General features: G+C 41.4%; 1 pseudogene; it reads left to right on the plus strand.

Moving 5' to 3' along the window:
• Positions 1–11,684: 11,684 nt before the first annotated feature.
• LOC118144419 (coiled-coil domain-containing protein 181-like) lies at positions 11,685–13,531 on the plus strand (annotated as a pseudogene).
• The last annotated feature ends 2,815 nt before the right edge of the window (positions 13,532–16,346 follow it).

Below are 16,346 nucleotides of genomic sequence, written 5' to 3' on the forward strand. Positions count from 1 at the left end.
AAAAGCTGTTCCCACCCCCAACACACAAACACATATGGAATGAATTTAAGTGTGAGGATATCCTCCCCCATCCTCGTAAGAGAAATCGTGCCAATTAGCCATATTAATAGATTTTTTTAAAAATAAACTTTTCCATATCAAAAAGCAACAGTCTGAAGTCTTGGACAATGTAAGTGCTGTCTTAATATTCACTGGTGGAAAGGAGCAGGACACACCCTCAGCAAAGGTCATACAATGGGGGGTAAAATGTTTGTGTTCTTTGGGGAGGAATTTTTGCTCTGTCCTGTGGAGGTCATGGACACTTCTGCCCCAACAGCTGCCTCTGACTTTGGGGAGCTTCTACCAGTTGAGGCAGCTGAATAGTGTCAGCTGTGTGCTGGAGGAGTCCTGCTGATCACCTGAATGCTGAATATGCTTCATGGGGCCGTCTTTTGTTTTGTCTATAGTCTCTTTGGTGATCTCATCTGCTGAAGGAGAGAGAAGGCAGAAAGAACAAGCATTCAAATGGGAATTACATGCTAACTGTCCTTTAGGGTGTGAATCACTTAGTGGAAACCATGACTGTGATGATATAAAAACAGTTCGTTTGTAAAGCACATTCCATGTGCCAGGCATTATTCTAAGCACTTTATGTGTACTAATTCATCTGATCATTTCGGCGACTCTGGAGAAGAGGCATTATTCTCATTCTCATAAATGGAGCTACTGAGCTACAGAGAGGTTAAGTCCATACCTGATAAGCGGTGGAGCCAGAATTTAATCCCAGGCAACCTGACTCTTGTGACCATGTACCTAACCACTAGGCTATATTGCATATAAAAATTTGCATAATACCATAAAATCTGGCACTGACAAATTCTAAAGGTACTTATAGGGCATAAAGGGGTGGACACAGTCAAGGAAAAGGGGAGGAGGAGAAAGGAAATTGATTATAGGAGAATAATGGAAAATCCTAATAAGGAGCAAAAAAGGAAAATCCCAAAGGTAAGAAATGGCAGGCTTCCTGGACTGTGGGATTGGACTGGCTATTTGACAGGCTGTACCTTTTTTGCTCAAGCGATGACGGCCTTGAACCTTATTCTTCCTTGTCTCAGAGGGGAAAATGAAACTGGATTTCCTCAGGGCCTGGGGCCTGGGCTGTGGCTTGAGGTTCCTAGACTGATAAATCCAAGCATGCTTAAGGGCCTGGTCCGGGGTCATGTGAAGAGAAGGTTCCCATCTGCACCCCAACAAGCCCAGCATGGGTTATTGTTTTACTTCCTTTTAGTATATTAAAACATTTTAAAAGCCAAATAAATATTTTTATTTAAGCTATGTTGATATCTTAAAGATAGCATCATAGAACAGAGATTATGGCATATAACTTAAAAGTACCTGGAAACTGCTATTGAAAACAATCTTTTTAGAAGATGTGTATAACAAGCCAGGGAATATATATTATGCTCCAAGTCTTCCAGAATGCGTAGAAATTCCCGTATAAGAAATATTATTTTACAAAAGCTTAATCGATGGGATTTAGTGTTTGGTAAGGTAAGCATATTAAAAACAAAGAGATGCTTAATTTAAATTTCCAGACTACAGAATCGGGGCTTCCAAATATATTGCAAGAAGAGTTATAGAATTCTATAATATCAAGATTTGCAAGGGGACTTGGATATATCTAATCAAACTTCTAATTCAGTAGCAGAAGACATTGACCAAACTCCCGTCATGGAATCACCCTACAATTCTTGAATAATTTCAGTGACAAGGCACTAACTCTCAGAACCATCTATTCCAATTTTTAAAAAGTCTGATTCTTTGAAAGTTCTTGATTTTTACTGTACCAAAACTGGTTTGCTTCCCAGTAACTTGTACTCAGGTCTTGATTCAACCCATTACCATCATACAAAATAACTAATTCTTCTTTTATGTTTCAGCCCTTCAACGATCTGAAAATATTTACATTGCTACTAACTAATGATTATATGATATGGTTTTCACCATCTGCCCACCTTCTGAGATAAGGATATTTTAGAAGTTGTCTAACTAATGTCCACCATGGTGGGAATAGCTTCTATAACTGCAGGGAGACAGTATTAACATTCTAGGCTAATCAAGATCCTGAACTCTCATTTCTGTGTAAATGGACTGCTGTTAAACAAATCTCTCCTTTCCTGGACTTTTGGAGTTGGCCTAGAAAGTCTAACACGAGGCTTCACATTTATGCCTAGAACTTGGCTCAACACTTTTAGTCTCTCATTCCAAAGATTTGCTGACTAGCAATTAGGTAACAATCCCCATCAGCTTGACTGCCTCTTGCAAGTTATGAGTAATTAGTCCTTTGCACTAAAGAAGAAAGTAATGTGGATGGGCACGGTGGTTCACGCCTGTAATCCCAGCACTTTGGGATACCAAGGTGGGCGCATTATGAAGTCAGGAGATTGAGACCACCCTGGCTAACATGGTGAAACCCCATCTCTACTAAAAATACAAAAAAAAAATTAGCCAGTCTTGGTGGCACATGCCTGTAGTCCCAGCAACTCCGGAGGCTGAGACAAGAGAATCGCATGAACTCGGGAGGTAGAGGTTGCAGTGAGCCAAGATCACACCACTGTACTCCAGTCTGGGCGATGGAGCAAGACTACGTCTCAAAAAAAGAAAGAAAGAAATGAAAATAATGACTTCCTTGGTGCTGAGCTGTGTTCTGGATGGTTGGGGTTTCTGGATAACCCATCTCTCTCAGCAATTGGTTTCTGTCTGTTAAGATAGAGGTAAAGATGGGGTATGGAATCCTTCTCTACCTGGATTATTCTGATAAGTGAATAGCATGACTCTCTGAGTTGGGAATACTTTCAACACTACCTCATGGTTCACCCTCTGAGCTAGTACCAAAATTCCAGAGTGCACAGATGCCAGAAGAGTATTTTGCTAACACCTCTCCATCCAACTGGAAGAAAAAGAGAATATAATGATATGGTCTTCTAAAAATACTAAATTATAGGACTGATGGAACTGGAAGGGAGCTTAGGAATACCCCATTTTATAGGACAGGACACTGAGGCCCAGAAAAAAGTGATGACTTGCCAAGTGTCACATGGATAATGTACTTGCTGCTTAGTGGAGACAGATTTACCTCTTTCATAGCTGTAAAATAATAACAATAGCTAACACTTTCTGAACACCTTTTCAGCTAGGCACTGTGCTCAGTACTGTGACTTAAGTACAGATCTAATTTCTAAGACTCAACATATGCATATAGGTTGTAAAAAATTTTCGCATAATAAATAGTTTACAGCTCCCCCTTCCCCTAATTCCCTACTATAAGAGGATTTGGGTACTAAATCCTAGGGGGTTAGGGATAGGCCCTGAAACCAGTTTAAACTGGATGTGTATGCAAATCATTACGACAAGCACTCAGGAGGCTGGCTTCGGCTCAGAGCAGGATATTTAAGACTGGCCTATAGTCTCACTGCCAAGCAGTTTAAGGCCAGGAAGATGCCAAACTCTACTGTACGCTGTGTAATCAAGGGCAAGTCACTTAATCTCTTTGAACCACAACCTCTATACCTGCAAAACAGAGCAAATCATCTGCCCTGACAACACACACTAGGGGGAGAGAGAGGTCTGATGAGACGACAGATGTGGAAGCAATTTGTAGACTTCAAAGGTCTATTGTTAGCATTTCTTGTTACTTTTATAACCATCTCCCAGCCTTAGACTTTTACCAGCAAACCTGCGTGAAAATACAGTGTTTAAGAGGAAACCCACAGGCAGAGATATTCCAACAAACTCACACCAAACACCTTCTGAGAAAGTCCAGGAAGCTGATGTCATAGGTTTTCAGCACCATCATGAGGTCCTTGGAGTCTGAGTATCTTTTCTTTTCTTTTTTTTTTTTTTTTGAGACGAAGTTTTGCTCTTGTTACCCAGGCTGGAGTGCAATGGCACGATCACGGCTCACCGAAACCTCCGCCTCCTGGGTTCAGGCAATTCTCCTGCCTCAGCCTCCTGAGTAGCTGGGACTACAGGCACGTGCCACCATGCCCAGCTAATTTTTTGTATTTTTAGTAGAGACGGGGTTTCACCATGTTGACCAGGATAGTCTCGATCTCTTGACCTCGTGATCCACCCGCCTCGACCTCCCAAAGTGCTGGGATTACAGGTTTGAGTTGCCACGCCCGGCCTCTGGGTATCTTTTCTTCCCCCTGTTGTTAGTTATACTTTTAGGGAGACCTTTGGAATCTGTAGCGATACAACATTCTGTATTTAGTTCCAGGTGTAAATATTTAGTGGTCACATCACGCTGCTGCTTAGAGTGGCCTCTGTGGCTGTTTTGCTCTTAGTCTTACACACTCGCCTCATGCCACTCCGCATTAAACATACACACAAGCATACCCACAGTCTCAGTTTGAAATAACCATGTGTAGATTATCTAAGGAATACAATTAATTTTAAAAATTTGTTTTTTCCTACTATTCAGTATGTTCTGAGCTTCCTTCCACTACCTCCTCCCTCTCCAAATCAAACAGTTCAAATGGTTTAGCACTAGCCAAGGTAAAATAACACTAACAATGACAATAACAGCAGTAAAGTAATCTCAAGGGGCAACGTCCTGTGAAATTGAACAAATATCCATTTCCTTTTGAATCGTGGCCTTAGCCCTCCCACTTTATCCTACGTTGCCCATTTCATGAATGACCAAAGAAGAATCAAGCGCCCACAGTCTTATAAATAACAAAGCCCCTAAAGTCATGATCATGTAATCGTTTTCCTGTGTAAGTTTTTCTCACTCTAGCCCTCATCCATCATTCCCTCCATCCCCTTCTTACAGCCTGGGTCACCTAAGTATAATATCTTACCAGGCTTAAGACAACACCATTTTGCTGCTAATTAGGGGTTCTAACCAGGAGGTGCCAGGGGCTGAGGAGCTGTTGGGAGCCCAAACCTGGGAAAGGGGGAGTCAAGAAGTGAAGAAGGCAACAGTGTTTCCCAGACCCATCTTGTCACAAGGAGCGGTTATTAAAAATATTAAATCCTGGGTCCCATCTCATTCTTCCCATAGCATACCTTATAGAAGAGAATCATAGGAATTAGCTTTTTTAGCAATCTCCCCAAATGATTCCTACATTTGGACAAAGTTTGGAAAACACTGATGAGGAGGCATTTTTCTCAGCAACATTCCTTTTTTTGCAGGAAGTGAAGATATGGACTGTTGTGAACTGAACGCGAGCCCGGGAATCTCGTCTAGCAAGAGGGTCCCAAATCTGGAAGAGAGTGCGCGCCGGAAAAAAAGGAGATAGAAAAGGCGAGGTCTGGAGGGCTACATGCGCTATGCTCATGCAGCAATTTTATTTTTGCAATGTCTTTCATTATATACTTTTTTGAAGTTAAAGTTGTTTATACCAGATTAACGTACTTAAGTTACAGTAAGCAAGTTACACCCAGTAAGTAAGTTAAGTTAAGTGCAGTAACTAGTCTACGCCCTGTAAGTAGGTTACTTCAAGTAGGTTACGCCCAATGGGTCAAGGTAAGTAGATTACAGTCACGCCCTGTAAGCTATGGTAAATAAGTTACAGTTACGCCCTGTAAGCTATGGTAATTAAGTTACAGTTACACCCAGTAAGTTACGGTAAGTAAGTTACCAAGTGTAAATACTTAAGTTAATATTTTACAATGAAGGTAACAAGGGTCCAAAATGAACACAATCAAGCAATAAACCATAAGGAGCCAAAAGTAGACACAATGCCTTCCAAGTCCTCATATCCATAAAGTAATATCTGTTAATTATTTTGGATAACATATAGTTCCTCTCTCGGTTCCTACTTTCCCTCAGCTCGACTCCCCGAACCAGGGATCTGTGTCTGGGCTCAAGCTCACCGTATGGTGAGGCCCATTTCCCAGGGGCCTCACACGGGAGCGAACCCCATAGATTCCCTCAATGGACGTTGCTGCAAAAATCCCGTCGCCATCCTAAAGCCTAGTGCTGATGGTAGAAGTAAGCAGCTCTACGAAGTGGACATGCCTACGCCTTCAGTGCCTTCCCACGAAGGTGCTCTATGCTCCCTTCCTGCTAGTCCTCATCTAGATGCTATCTCATAGTTCAGTGTTACAGGCTCAAGATGTGTCTTCCCACAGTGACTCTGTTTAGTCCAAGAGCCTGAATTATTAAGTTGTGGGTAGAAAAAGTATATTTGGGATCCACAGACTAGTTCCCTTGCTCCATGTGTAAGTTATAATGGGGAGCCAGACAGAACCTCTCTGCCCACTACCAGATTGCTCGGTTAATGTGTGGGCACCATTCTGTGGCAACCAGGACACTGCCCTGCTCAGAAGCAATGTCTCCAAAGCTCCAGCCATGATTACAAGGCGATGTTTAAAAGAGTTAACAACTGGAATGAACGGCATGGGACCAACTAATCCGAATGAAGACAGCCATGGTACTGGAATAGGATCACAGAGCACCTCCGCTTGCTTGGCCTTCACCTTTGAGTTTTTTTGGATCATAGGGAGTCTAAGGAGTCCTGGGAGAGGGCCAGGGAACCTGCAGCTGTGGCAGGGCTCAGGGCTGTGGCTTTTTACCAAATGGTACAGAAATAGACAAATTATAACTCCCACATGGCTGAATCAGTTCATACTGACCAGCACGACTCAATCCCTTTTGTCCAGAGGATGTTTTGGACCTTCCTACTGATGAGGCAAGTTTTGAACAGAAGTTGTGTGATTTGCATACACATTCAGAGGCTGCTCACAGTTGAAAATCAGAGGTGGGAAGACCAGGAATGTCTGGGATTGCATAGTCAGGGAGTCCGTGAACCGACCTGACAAAGGCTGGTTAGAAATGTCACTCCAGGTGGCATGGAGTCCCTGCATGTGGAGTTCCCTTCTGCTCCTATCTAGCTTTGCTCCACTTTGCTGACCTTCAAGCTACTTTGGCTGTTTCTATCTGGGACTCTTAGCTCCCAGTGGTTCTTTAAAGGGATTTTAGGTTTGGGACTCGCTGCAACTTTTTGGTGCATGTGCCTTGAAAGCTCTGCCTCAGTTAGTACCTTGTTGACCCATCCTCCCATCTTGTATAGCACCACTTAAACAGAAAGGCAGAGGATCATAAAAATCCAGATTCTGGGAATCAGGAGGAGAGGGGCAGCCTGGGCTGTGGACAAAGTTTACTCCCTTCAATCAGACAAATGACATACATATAACTCCCAGCCACACACATCAAAGCAAAACTACTCTGATAGTCCTTGCTTAACCATTGCAATGAACCTGGCACAGTAAGGATCTGGAGGATAAGAAGAATTTTAGCAGGGGAGACAATAATGCAGCAATGGAATTTTCCACTATTCTTGAAATGAAGCTTCTGCTCTTTGATTTCCCTGCACAGTGCATAGTGTGACAGGACAAGTTACTTGGGAGAATGGGGAAAACTTGCAGGAGAGGATGCAGTTACAATATTTTGAGGCTGTAATATTTGCTGATAGCTCTTCTGAACAAGAATCTGGCCATTCTCTTTCTTCTGAACATTTTTACTGTCAAGACCCCATTCCCACTGTGGCTGCCCCATCCCATCTCCATCATGCTATATGGTTCCACTGCTCATTATCTTTTACTTCCGTGAAAGAAGCTCTTAATCACAGCCCACCCTTTGGCATGGCCAGGGGAAAAGAACGAAATGAGCTTTAAGGTATGGCAGGTGTCTTCGAGGCCTGCGACACTTCATTAGACACAATAAGGAAAAGAGAGTTAGACCTGAGGACTTACCAAGAACGTCTGTCTCCTGGAGGCCGTCTGAATGAAGCGGGCTGGCAGCAGGCCCAGCACCTTAATAAGGACAATTCAATTGATTCACTCTTTGTGTGATCAGAGATTCAAAGACTGAGGGGCAGGGCATACTTTGGCCAGGCTTTGCCTTCTACATATAAGGATTTAACGTATTAAGTAATAACATCGGGTCAGTAGCAGAGCAAACCCAGAGCCTGGGCCTTTTAACCCCTAATCCAGAGCTGAATTCATATCCTAAGAATCAGCACTGGCCATGTTATTCTAAACAGACATCAGCACCAACTAGACGTGGGCCACCACCTTGATAGCAGCCAGATGTCCTTGTCAGAGCACATAAACTGGTATACATGCTGCCATTTCTGAATTAAAGAGTGACATATCCCAGCATGGAGCACTGGAAAGGGAGGAGAAGAAAAGAAAATGAAAATCACCAGATGAGCGTCAGACAATTACAAGACAAAACACCTTCCTGAAAGCAAAAGTGTTCATCTTCTCCCATTGCAATTTAGAGATGCACACAGAGATAAGGAAATTACACTGTGGGTCACCTACCCTTGCTGCTCAGTTCCCAGCCATAATCCATGCACAATCCTGCTCTTCTGTTTCTCAGTCCCTTTGACACTGAGGTCAAGAGGAAGCTGAGTCAGTTCTGGGGTTGTAAGGAAGTTGAAACATAGGCCCCGTTCTCTTTGGCATTGGAAGCTGGAGTGGTCTGGGGATGCTTCATTCATTATCAACCTTAGAAGCCATCTACCTGGCTTCCCTCATTTTATAGTCCAGAGCCGGGAAATGACTAGTCAAAAAGACAGAGCCAGGGCTAGACCCCAGGTTTACTGACTCACAGGCCAGTGTTCATTCCACCATAGCTGTTTTTACCTAAATTATTTTAATATTTTATTATTAGTTTCAATCATGAAATGAAATTCTCTATGTTTAGTCATTCTCAAGGCTATATGTGTTTCTCTCTCTGTAACTTTGAGACAATCTGGAAAATAGAAATTTGGCAAAGATAGATAGATAGACACACACGTTGGTGTTTGCACACAAAAGATCTTTGTTCACTGGGAAAATCCTAAAATGTAACATTTTAAACTTTTAAGGTTATTTTTCTATTCTGTCTAATTTAGTTCCATAACAAGGTGAAAGCATAATAGATATAATTAATAATCATATCATGAGTTTTGGTAAAGCCTTGCTATTGGGAGATAGTTTTCCCAGAAAACTGTCATTTCCCACAATGAATGACTAATGCCTGAACAATACACATATTTTGAAGTCAAATAATTTCCAGTTCTTTAACATTTTAATCAGGTTGTCAGCTGACAGGATGGTGAACATAATTGTAGGTGACAGATCACCGTTTGATTTGTACATAGAACTCAACAGGAGGCACTAAATTAGATGACCTTAACTAGAACAGGCTTCCTCTGTGGGTTCACATCTACACCACCAAGCAATTGGAATCACAGTAATCCTGAACCTGGGCATTCTAGTAAGAAGCATCATTCACCTATGGGTATAAGCAAATCCAGCTCTATTCTTTTCTGAAGAGCTGTATGCTCAATAAAATTTCACATTTTATTTTTGATAATTATCAAAATTTGCACACCAGATATATTTTAACGGTAACTTACCAGAAAAAAATTTTTTACATATGAAGCTTATGGAATCAGGAAAATTTTTAAAGCTATAAAGATTGATAAAAGTTTCTAGGCCAGGTGCAGTGGCTCACACCTGTAATCCCAGCACTTTGGGAGGCCGAGGCGGATGGATCACAAGATCAAGAGATTGAGACCATCCTGGCCAACATGGTGAAACCCTATCTCTACTAAAAATACAAAAATTAGCTGGGTATGGTGGTGCATGCCTGTAATCCCAGTTACTCAAGAGGCTGAGGCAGGAGAATCCCTTGAAACCAGGAGGCAGAGGTTGCAGTGAGCCGAGATCATGCCACTGCACTCCAGCCTGGGCGACAGAGCGAGACTCTGTCTCAAAAAAAAAGTTTATAAACATAAGCATATATTAAATTAGAATAAAATTCCATAGAGGAAGTAGAGAAAAGAGTAAAAACAAAAAGCAAAAAAGAACAAAGTAAAATAAAGGTACAACTCTTAAGAACTTGTTCACATACTTTCAGACAGATTTTAATGGGCGTCATGTCACTCTGGTTTTGTATTCTTTTGGACATTTCCGAAAGGGTGGTGTAACACTTTTATTTTAAAATGTCACTATTTACAATATGATGGAAATGACATCCCCTGCAACTATTGAAATTTAAGATAAAAATTTTAAATGTCAACTTGACAATGTACAAGGGGGTACACAATTTCAAAACTACTTTTAGGGAACACCCAACCAAAGAAAAAAAAAAGTAGGCAGGCCACGGTCCTGGGCAAGTCTGATGCAGCCCAGTGTTTGAGATCAAAGCCCACAGTCTCCGTGCGAGCCGACCTCCAGCCAGCCCTCCCGGTACCTCCACGATGCAGGCCAGCTGCTCCACGTCATTCTCCCCAGAGAACAGGGGGAAGCCCGTGTACAACTCTGCCATGATGCAGCCCAGGCTCCACATGTCAATGGCCATGTCGTAGGGGTGGCCCAGGATCACCTCTGGGGATCGGTAGAACCGGCTTTGGATATACGCGTATACCGCGGAGGCAAAGCGAGAGCAACCTCGTGGGAAAAACTCACTCTTCAAAACACTCTCCTCCAGGACACCTTCTCGGTTAAACTGCGCCCCTGCTGGCAGGGAAAGGGAAGTCCAGCTGGCCAGCACTTCGAAGTCTCATTACACATAACAGCATCAAATCAGCACAGTAACCTAATTACAAAGGAGGTGTTACTGTCCCGAACTCCAACGTGAGTACTGTTGTAGGAAAGTGAATTTAAGTTAGCCAAGTTTATAACAAACAAAACGTAAGACAAATATAAGACTAAGTTTTCAAAACTGTCAGCTTGATTTGGGGTAGACAGCTTCTGACTCTCGTGGCTTGGCAATGGAAGAAGCGTATCAACTTGGAAAGGAAGCATGCGAAGTGTATATTCCATATAGTACGTGCACTTATTGTATAGAAAGGAAATCTCAACAGATGAAGATGAATGGACTGAAGTTGAAGAAATGGAACACGGTAGTTATTTCCACATAACTGGGATTGCTGGTTACCTGGGGAAGTGCAGGGATCCTGTAATCACCTTTTTGTTGTTTACATTGGTTATTGTCAGAAGATAATAATTCTGTGATTTAAAACAAAATAAAGATTTAATAAAAATAATTTTTATATTTTGCCTGCTTCCCAAATGGATCTGTGGTACTTTGCAAAGCACATATGCACAGAGTATTTTAGAACATGGATTTAATGGTATTTACATAATGTTTAGTATGTGCCAGTCATGATTCCAAGTGCTTTTACAGATAAGCCCTTTCAACTTTTACATAAATTCTATGAAACAAGTAGTATTATTGCCTCCAATTGAAATGTGAGAAAACTGAGGCATACAGAGGTTAAAATGTCAAGGTTACTGAGCTATCAATGACAGAGCTGGGATTCAGGATTAGGCAGTTCAGTTCTAGTATCAATACTAGATACTGCCTCACAGTTAACGATAAAAAGGAAGTCAGAAAATATGCAAAGGAGGAAATGACTGTTAGGAACCAAGGATAAAATAATTACAAACTCAGTTCTGAGCATCTTGGCAGCCAAGATCAATGACACTGATAAGTTATGGCCTTCAACATCTGAGAAGGGCAAACATTTAAGTTCTTTGTGGAAAGCATTAGTTTTTAGCTGGAATTTCTTTTAGGATTCATACATAAAAGATATGAATGAAATTATGTCCTCAAAAATTGATCTGCCAGAGAGAGGCCCAGATAGAGGACGCAGAGGCATGCTGCTGCCATGGCAGTGTGGTCCTGGCTGCCGTGGAGGCAGGTGCCAGGGTCTCCCTTGCCTCAATGTGAAGAACTTAGAAAGAGGAGGAGAGGAGAACTCCCCTGGCCATCTCTGTGACCCCAGCCGGCACATTTTACACAGGCAGGAGGGATATGGAGGGAGAGAAGGGAAGGGTGATGGAGATATTAATGGTGGGAGAGAGGAAAATGAATGAAAATAAAGATACTGATTCAAAAGAAATTGAAGAATATGAAGATGACCTTGAAAAGAACTCAGGGCCGGGTGCGTGGATCACACCTGTAATCCCAGCACTTTGGGAGGTTGAGGCGGGTGGATCACGAGGTCAAGAGATCGAGACCATCCTGGTCAACATGGTGAAACCCCGTCTCTGCTAAAAATACAAAAAATTGGCTGGGCATGGTGGCGCATGCCTGTAATCCCAGCTACTCGGGAGGCTGAGGCAGAAGAATTGCCTGAACCCAGGAGGTGGAGGTTGCGGTGAGCCGAGATCGCGCCATTGCACTCCAGCCTGGGTAACAAGAGCGAAACTCCGTCTCAAAAAATAAATAAATAAATAAAAATGAAAGAACCAGGAGTGGATAATTTGTGAAAATGAAAAAAGTGATGCCAGTATAATTGAGATGACTTGTTTGAAAGAAGAGACTATTAATCAAGACTTAAAAGAGAATGAAACGGTAATAGAACACACCAAACAGCTTTCTGATCCTGACAAATCATTGCAGGATGAGGTCTCGCCAAGAAGAAATGTCTTCATTTCTGTAGCAAGTATCCCATATCAGATTCAAATAGTGAAAGCTCTTTCCAGGAATTCAAACTAGAAAGCCAGAAAGACTTGGAGAAGGAGAGGATGAGGAAGTAAGGAGATCCATTATTAAGAAAATCGTATACGCTAACAAGCTTCTACAGAATCAAGAACCCGTGAATGATAAAAGCAAGTGAAAACTTAAGTTCAAGGACAAATTAGTTGATCTGAAAGTTCCTCCACTAAAAGACACTAATACTTATAAAAATTATTCTGAAAATGAAAAGAATATGTTTGGGAAACTGTCACAGTTATGTACTTCCAATGATTTTGGACAAGAAAATGTGCTCCTGTCACTTACTAATGGAAGCTGTGAAATAAACAAGGATAAGACAATACTGGTAGAGAGAGATGGAAAATTTGAACTTCTGAATTTACAAGACATTGAGAGTCAGGGGGTTTTGCATCCATTAATAATGCAAATAGTACAGAAAATGACCCTCAGCAGTTGTTACCAGATCTTCCAACTCCTATGTCAGTGGCATCAAGAAAGAAGATTCTGCAGCAAAGATTCATGCTGCCACACACTCATCAACAGGAGAGCCGCTGGCTTATGTTCCTCAGCCACCACTCATCTGCAAGACTTGCCCAATTTCTGCTGCAAACTCAGGTCGAAGTAAAGGGAATGGGAAATCTAATCGGGACACAGTCAGCACTATCTCACCAGTGACCTAAATATACGGACTTTCCCCTCTACAGAAAGAACTACAAAAACAACTAGAACAAAAGAGAGAAGAGCTGAAAAGAGAGTAAAAGCAACAGCAAATAGAAGAAGAGAAAGAAAAAAGAGAGAATGACATAGTATTTAAAGCATGGTTGCAAAAGAAAAGAGAGCAGGTCTTAGAAATGAGGAGAATTCAGTGAGCAGAGCAAATTGAAGACATGAACAGTGGAGTAAAAATTCTCTGAAAAATAAATTCATACAGATATGAAAGCTGAACTTATTTATGGAAGGGAATCTGGGTATCACACTAACAGCCTATGGAATAAGCAGAAAGTGGGCCAAGAACTACCCTTGCAAAAGATGCAACATGAAGATGACTTTCCAATTAGGTTCTAAGAGGCCTTGTGAAAATAAAATGATTCTATTTTGTTCAGACTTTGATGGAACAGAAAATAGGAAACAATCAATTCATTTTTTCAAGATGTAACTTTGGTATTCAAACAGGATAAAGATACACACACAAAACCCTACAGACTGGTCTCACTTAAGACTAGACATATAGAGATCTCACATAGATCTGTAGCAAATTAAAGACCACAAATTATTTAATTAAAAAAATTTTTAAAATTGAAACAAAATACAAAGAAAAATTTTAAAATCATCATATCCTTATTTTAAAAGATATATATGTAAAGTAAAAAGTTGAAAATTCAATCCCAGACTCTTCCAGGTTCATCTCTAGTGATAACCACTTTTAACAGTGGTACCTTTTATATCTTATTATAAAAGTGGTATCCTTTTATATCTTATTATACTTATATATTTACATATCAAAAGTTTTATTATTCAGTTTTTTTCACTTACTTCATCATGGACCTCTTTCTAAGCCATTACATTTAAATCTCTCTTTTCAAATAGCTGTGCGGTGTTACAGGGTTGATTTAGTAAACCATTTTTCATTTGTAGGTATTTAGGTTGGTTCCGACGTTGTGCTAGTTAACAGTGCTGTAGTGAAGACGTTCGTTCTGTGGGAACCTCGGTAATCTGTAGGAGAGGGTCTTCAGAAGGGAACTGATAATTTTTGAAGGTTTAAAGTGAAATGTTTGGTTACAGATGCAAAAGTAACCTCCCAAAAGATAATATGAATTTGTAGTTCCTCCAACAGTGTGTGAGAGTGAATGGCTAACACTGGGTGTAATTTACTGTCTTATTTTTTCTTCAAATTAATGATATCTATGCTTGTATATGAGCATGTGCAAGAAACAGTAAGAAATAGATATAGGTCTCTACCCCTAGTATTTGGCACAGAGCTCCTAAAACCTTTTTAATTTCTTGAGTGATAGGGGTTCCACATGTATCTCTTGCTCTAATAATTGACCTTTTATTCTGACTTCTGACATGGAACTCCTAATCCCTTGGAACTTCTTAGGTGATAGGACTCTCTTTGTTCTAGTGAGATGACTCTTGGTGAGCTCCTGGACAGGGGCTGGCTGCCAGAAAGACTAAGCCATGATTAGAAGCTCGGAACTTACAGTTCTAATTCCTTTCTTCTAGGAAGGGGGAAAGGGCTAGAGATTGAGTTAATAATCTCAATGACTATGTGATGAAGCCTTCATAAAAATCCCTGAGCTGCAGGGTACAGAGAACTTCCAGGGTATGGGAAATGTGGTATTGAAAATGTGGCATGCCCCCAAGCAGGCATGGAAGCTTCACATCCCTTCCCAAATACTTTGCCTTGTGTATCTCTTCATCTGTGTCTTTTATTACATAATTTATTAATAAACTTGTAAATGTGTTTCCCTGAAAAAAAACTGATCTGCTAAATATTTGGAAACATCCATCTAGTAGTCCTTTCTTCAGCCTCAGAAAGCTTCCTCTGACAGCCTCTGCCACCTCAAAGGGTGCTCCCAAAGTCCCTCTGTTATGTATCTTGAACACAGCCTGTTTATCTCTAATCATTGTAGTCATCATATTATTTTTGTCTTTCTGTCTCTTGCATTAGTTGGTAAGCAACCTGAGGATGGAGAGTGGTCATTTTTTGTTCCTGGTACCCAGAACAGTGACTGACACAGAACAGATAATGTCTCTCTAATGATACATGTTCTCTATAGCAAACCTGATAGAAGACAAAGGAACACACCATTAAATCAAGTTCAGTAAACGCTGTAAAAATGTACAGCAAAGCTACTTTTTGGATCCTAGCTAGAAAACGTATAAAACCTAGAGGATCTGGGGCAGCAAATTCCAAACTGAGAATGACTGTGGTTTCTGAAGGGCAGACTCCTAGCTGCTTCCCAGAAATTTGGGTTAGAAACACGTGGGGTGAGGCCCTGGAAACGATCATTTTTCAGAGCCCCAAGGCAATTTGGATACGCATTTAGTTAGTTTTGGGACTCACTGTTCTTGGGTAATTCCATATCTATAGAATATGAGAGCTTGAAAGCACCCGTATAGTATTTGGATACAACTTTCTCATTTTATAGATGAGGAAACTTGGGCTCAGAGAAGTGAGTACCTTGTTCAAAATCATGCTGTAGGGGTGGCGGCTGAGCCCAGGCTAGAAGCCAGGTGACCTGTGTATGAAGGGAGGGAAACTGCAATAGGAAAACTCAGATGACAGGACTGGCATGGGCCTACCTTTCTGATTTTCATAACAGCTTGATCCGAAGTCAATGACTGACAGACTTGGCCCTTTTGGTATAGCACTCTATTTTCCCAGAGAGAAGAAAAGACATACATCAAGCTACAGTAACACTGCCTAGGCCCTCTGCTTACCTAGATGCTCCCCATCCTTCAGGGTCCAGTTCAAATATGACCACCTCCATGGGCCTCCTCCCACATCCTCTCCAAAGTCCCATCATCCTCCCGCTCTGACTTTCCATTTGATTCGCAGATGGTATTTCTCATTTGGACCTCATATTCACTGCTTTGCAGAGTTTCTTTTGCATATATTGCGTCACTTTCCTTATATTGATTGTGCCACTCCTGAAGATTGTGACTTTGTTTTTATCTTCTTTGGCACCTGGTTCCAGGCCTTGCTTGCGTAAGACCTTCGAAACGCCGTTGACTGATTTGTTTGACATTCCCATTAAACACCTCCCTTGACACACTGCTGTGACAGTAGGGCACCAAGAAAATGTCAAAGGCGATGATTTCACTGGAGTTTGTGATTCTTACACAGCCTAGGGAATAGAATGGGTATTTTCAGAGT

Source organism: Callithrix jacchus, chromosome 9, assembly GCF_049354715.1.
Source record: "Callithrix jacchus isolate 240 chromosome 9, calJac240_pri, whole genome shotgun sequence".
NCBI lineage: Eukaryota > Metazoa > Chordata > Mammalia > Primates > Cebidae > Callithrix > Callithrix jacchus.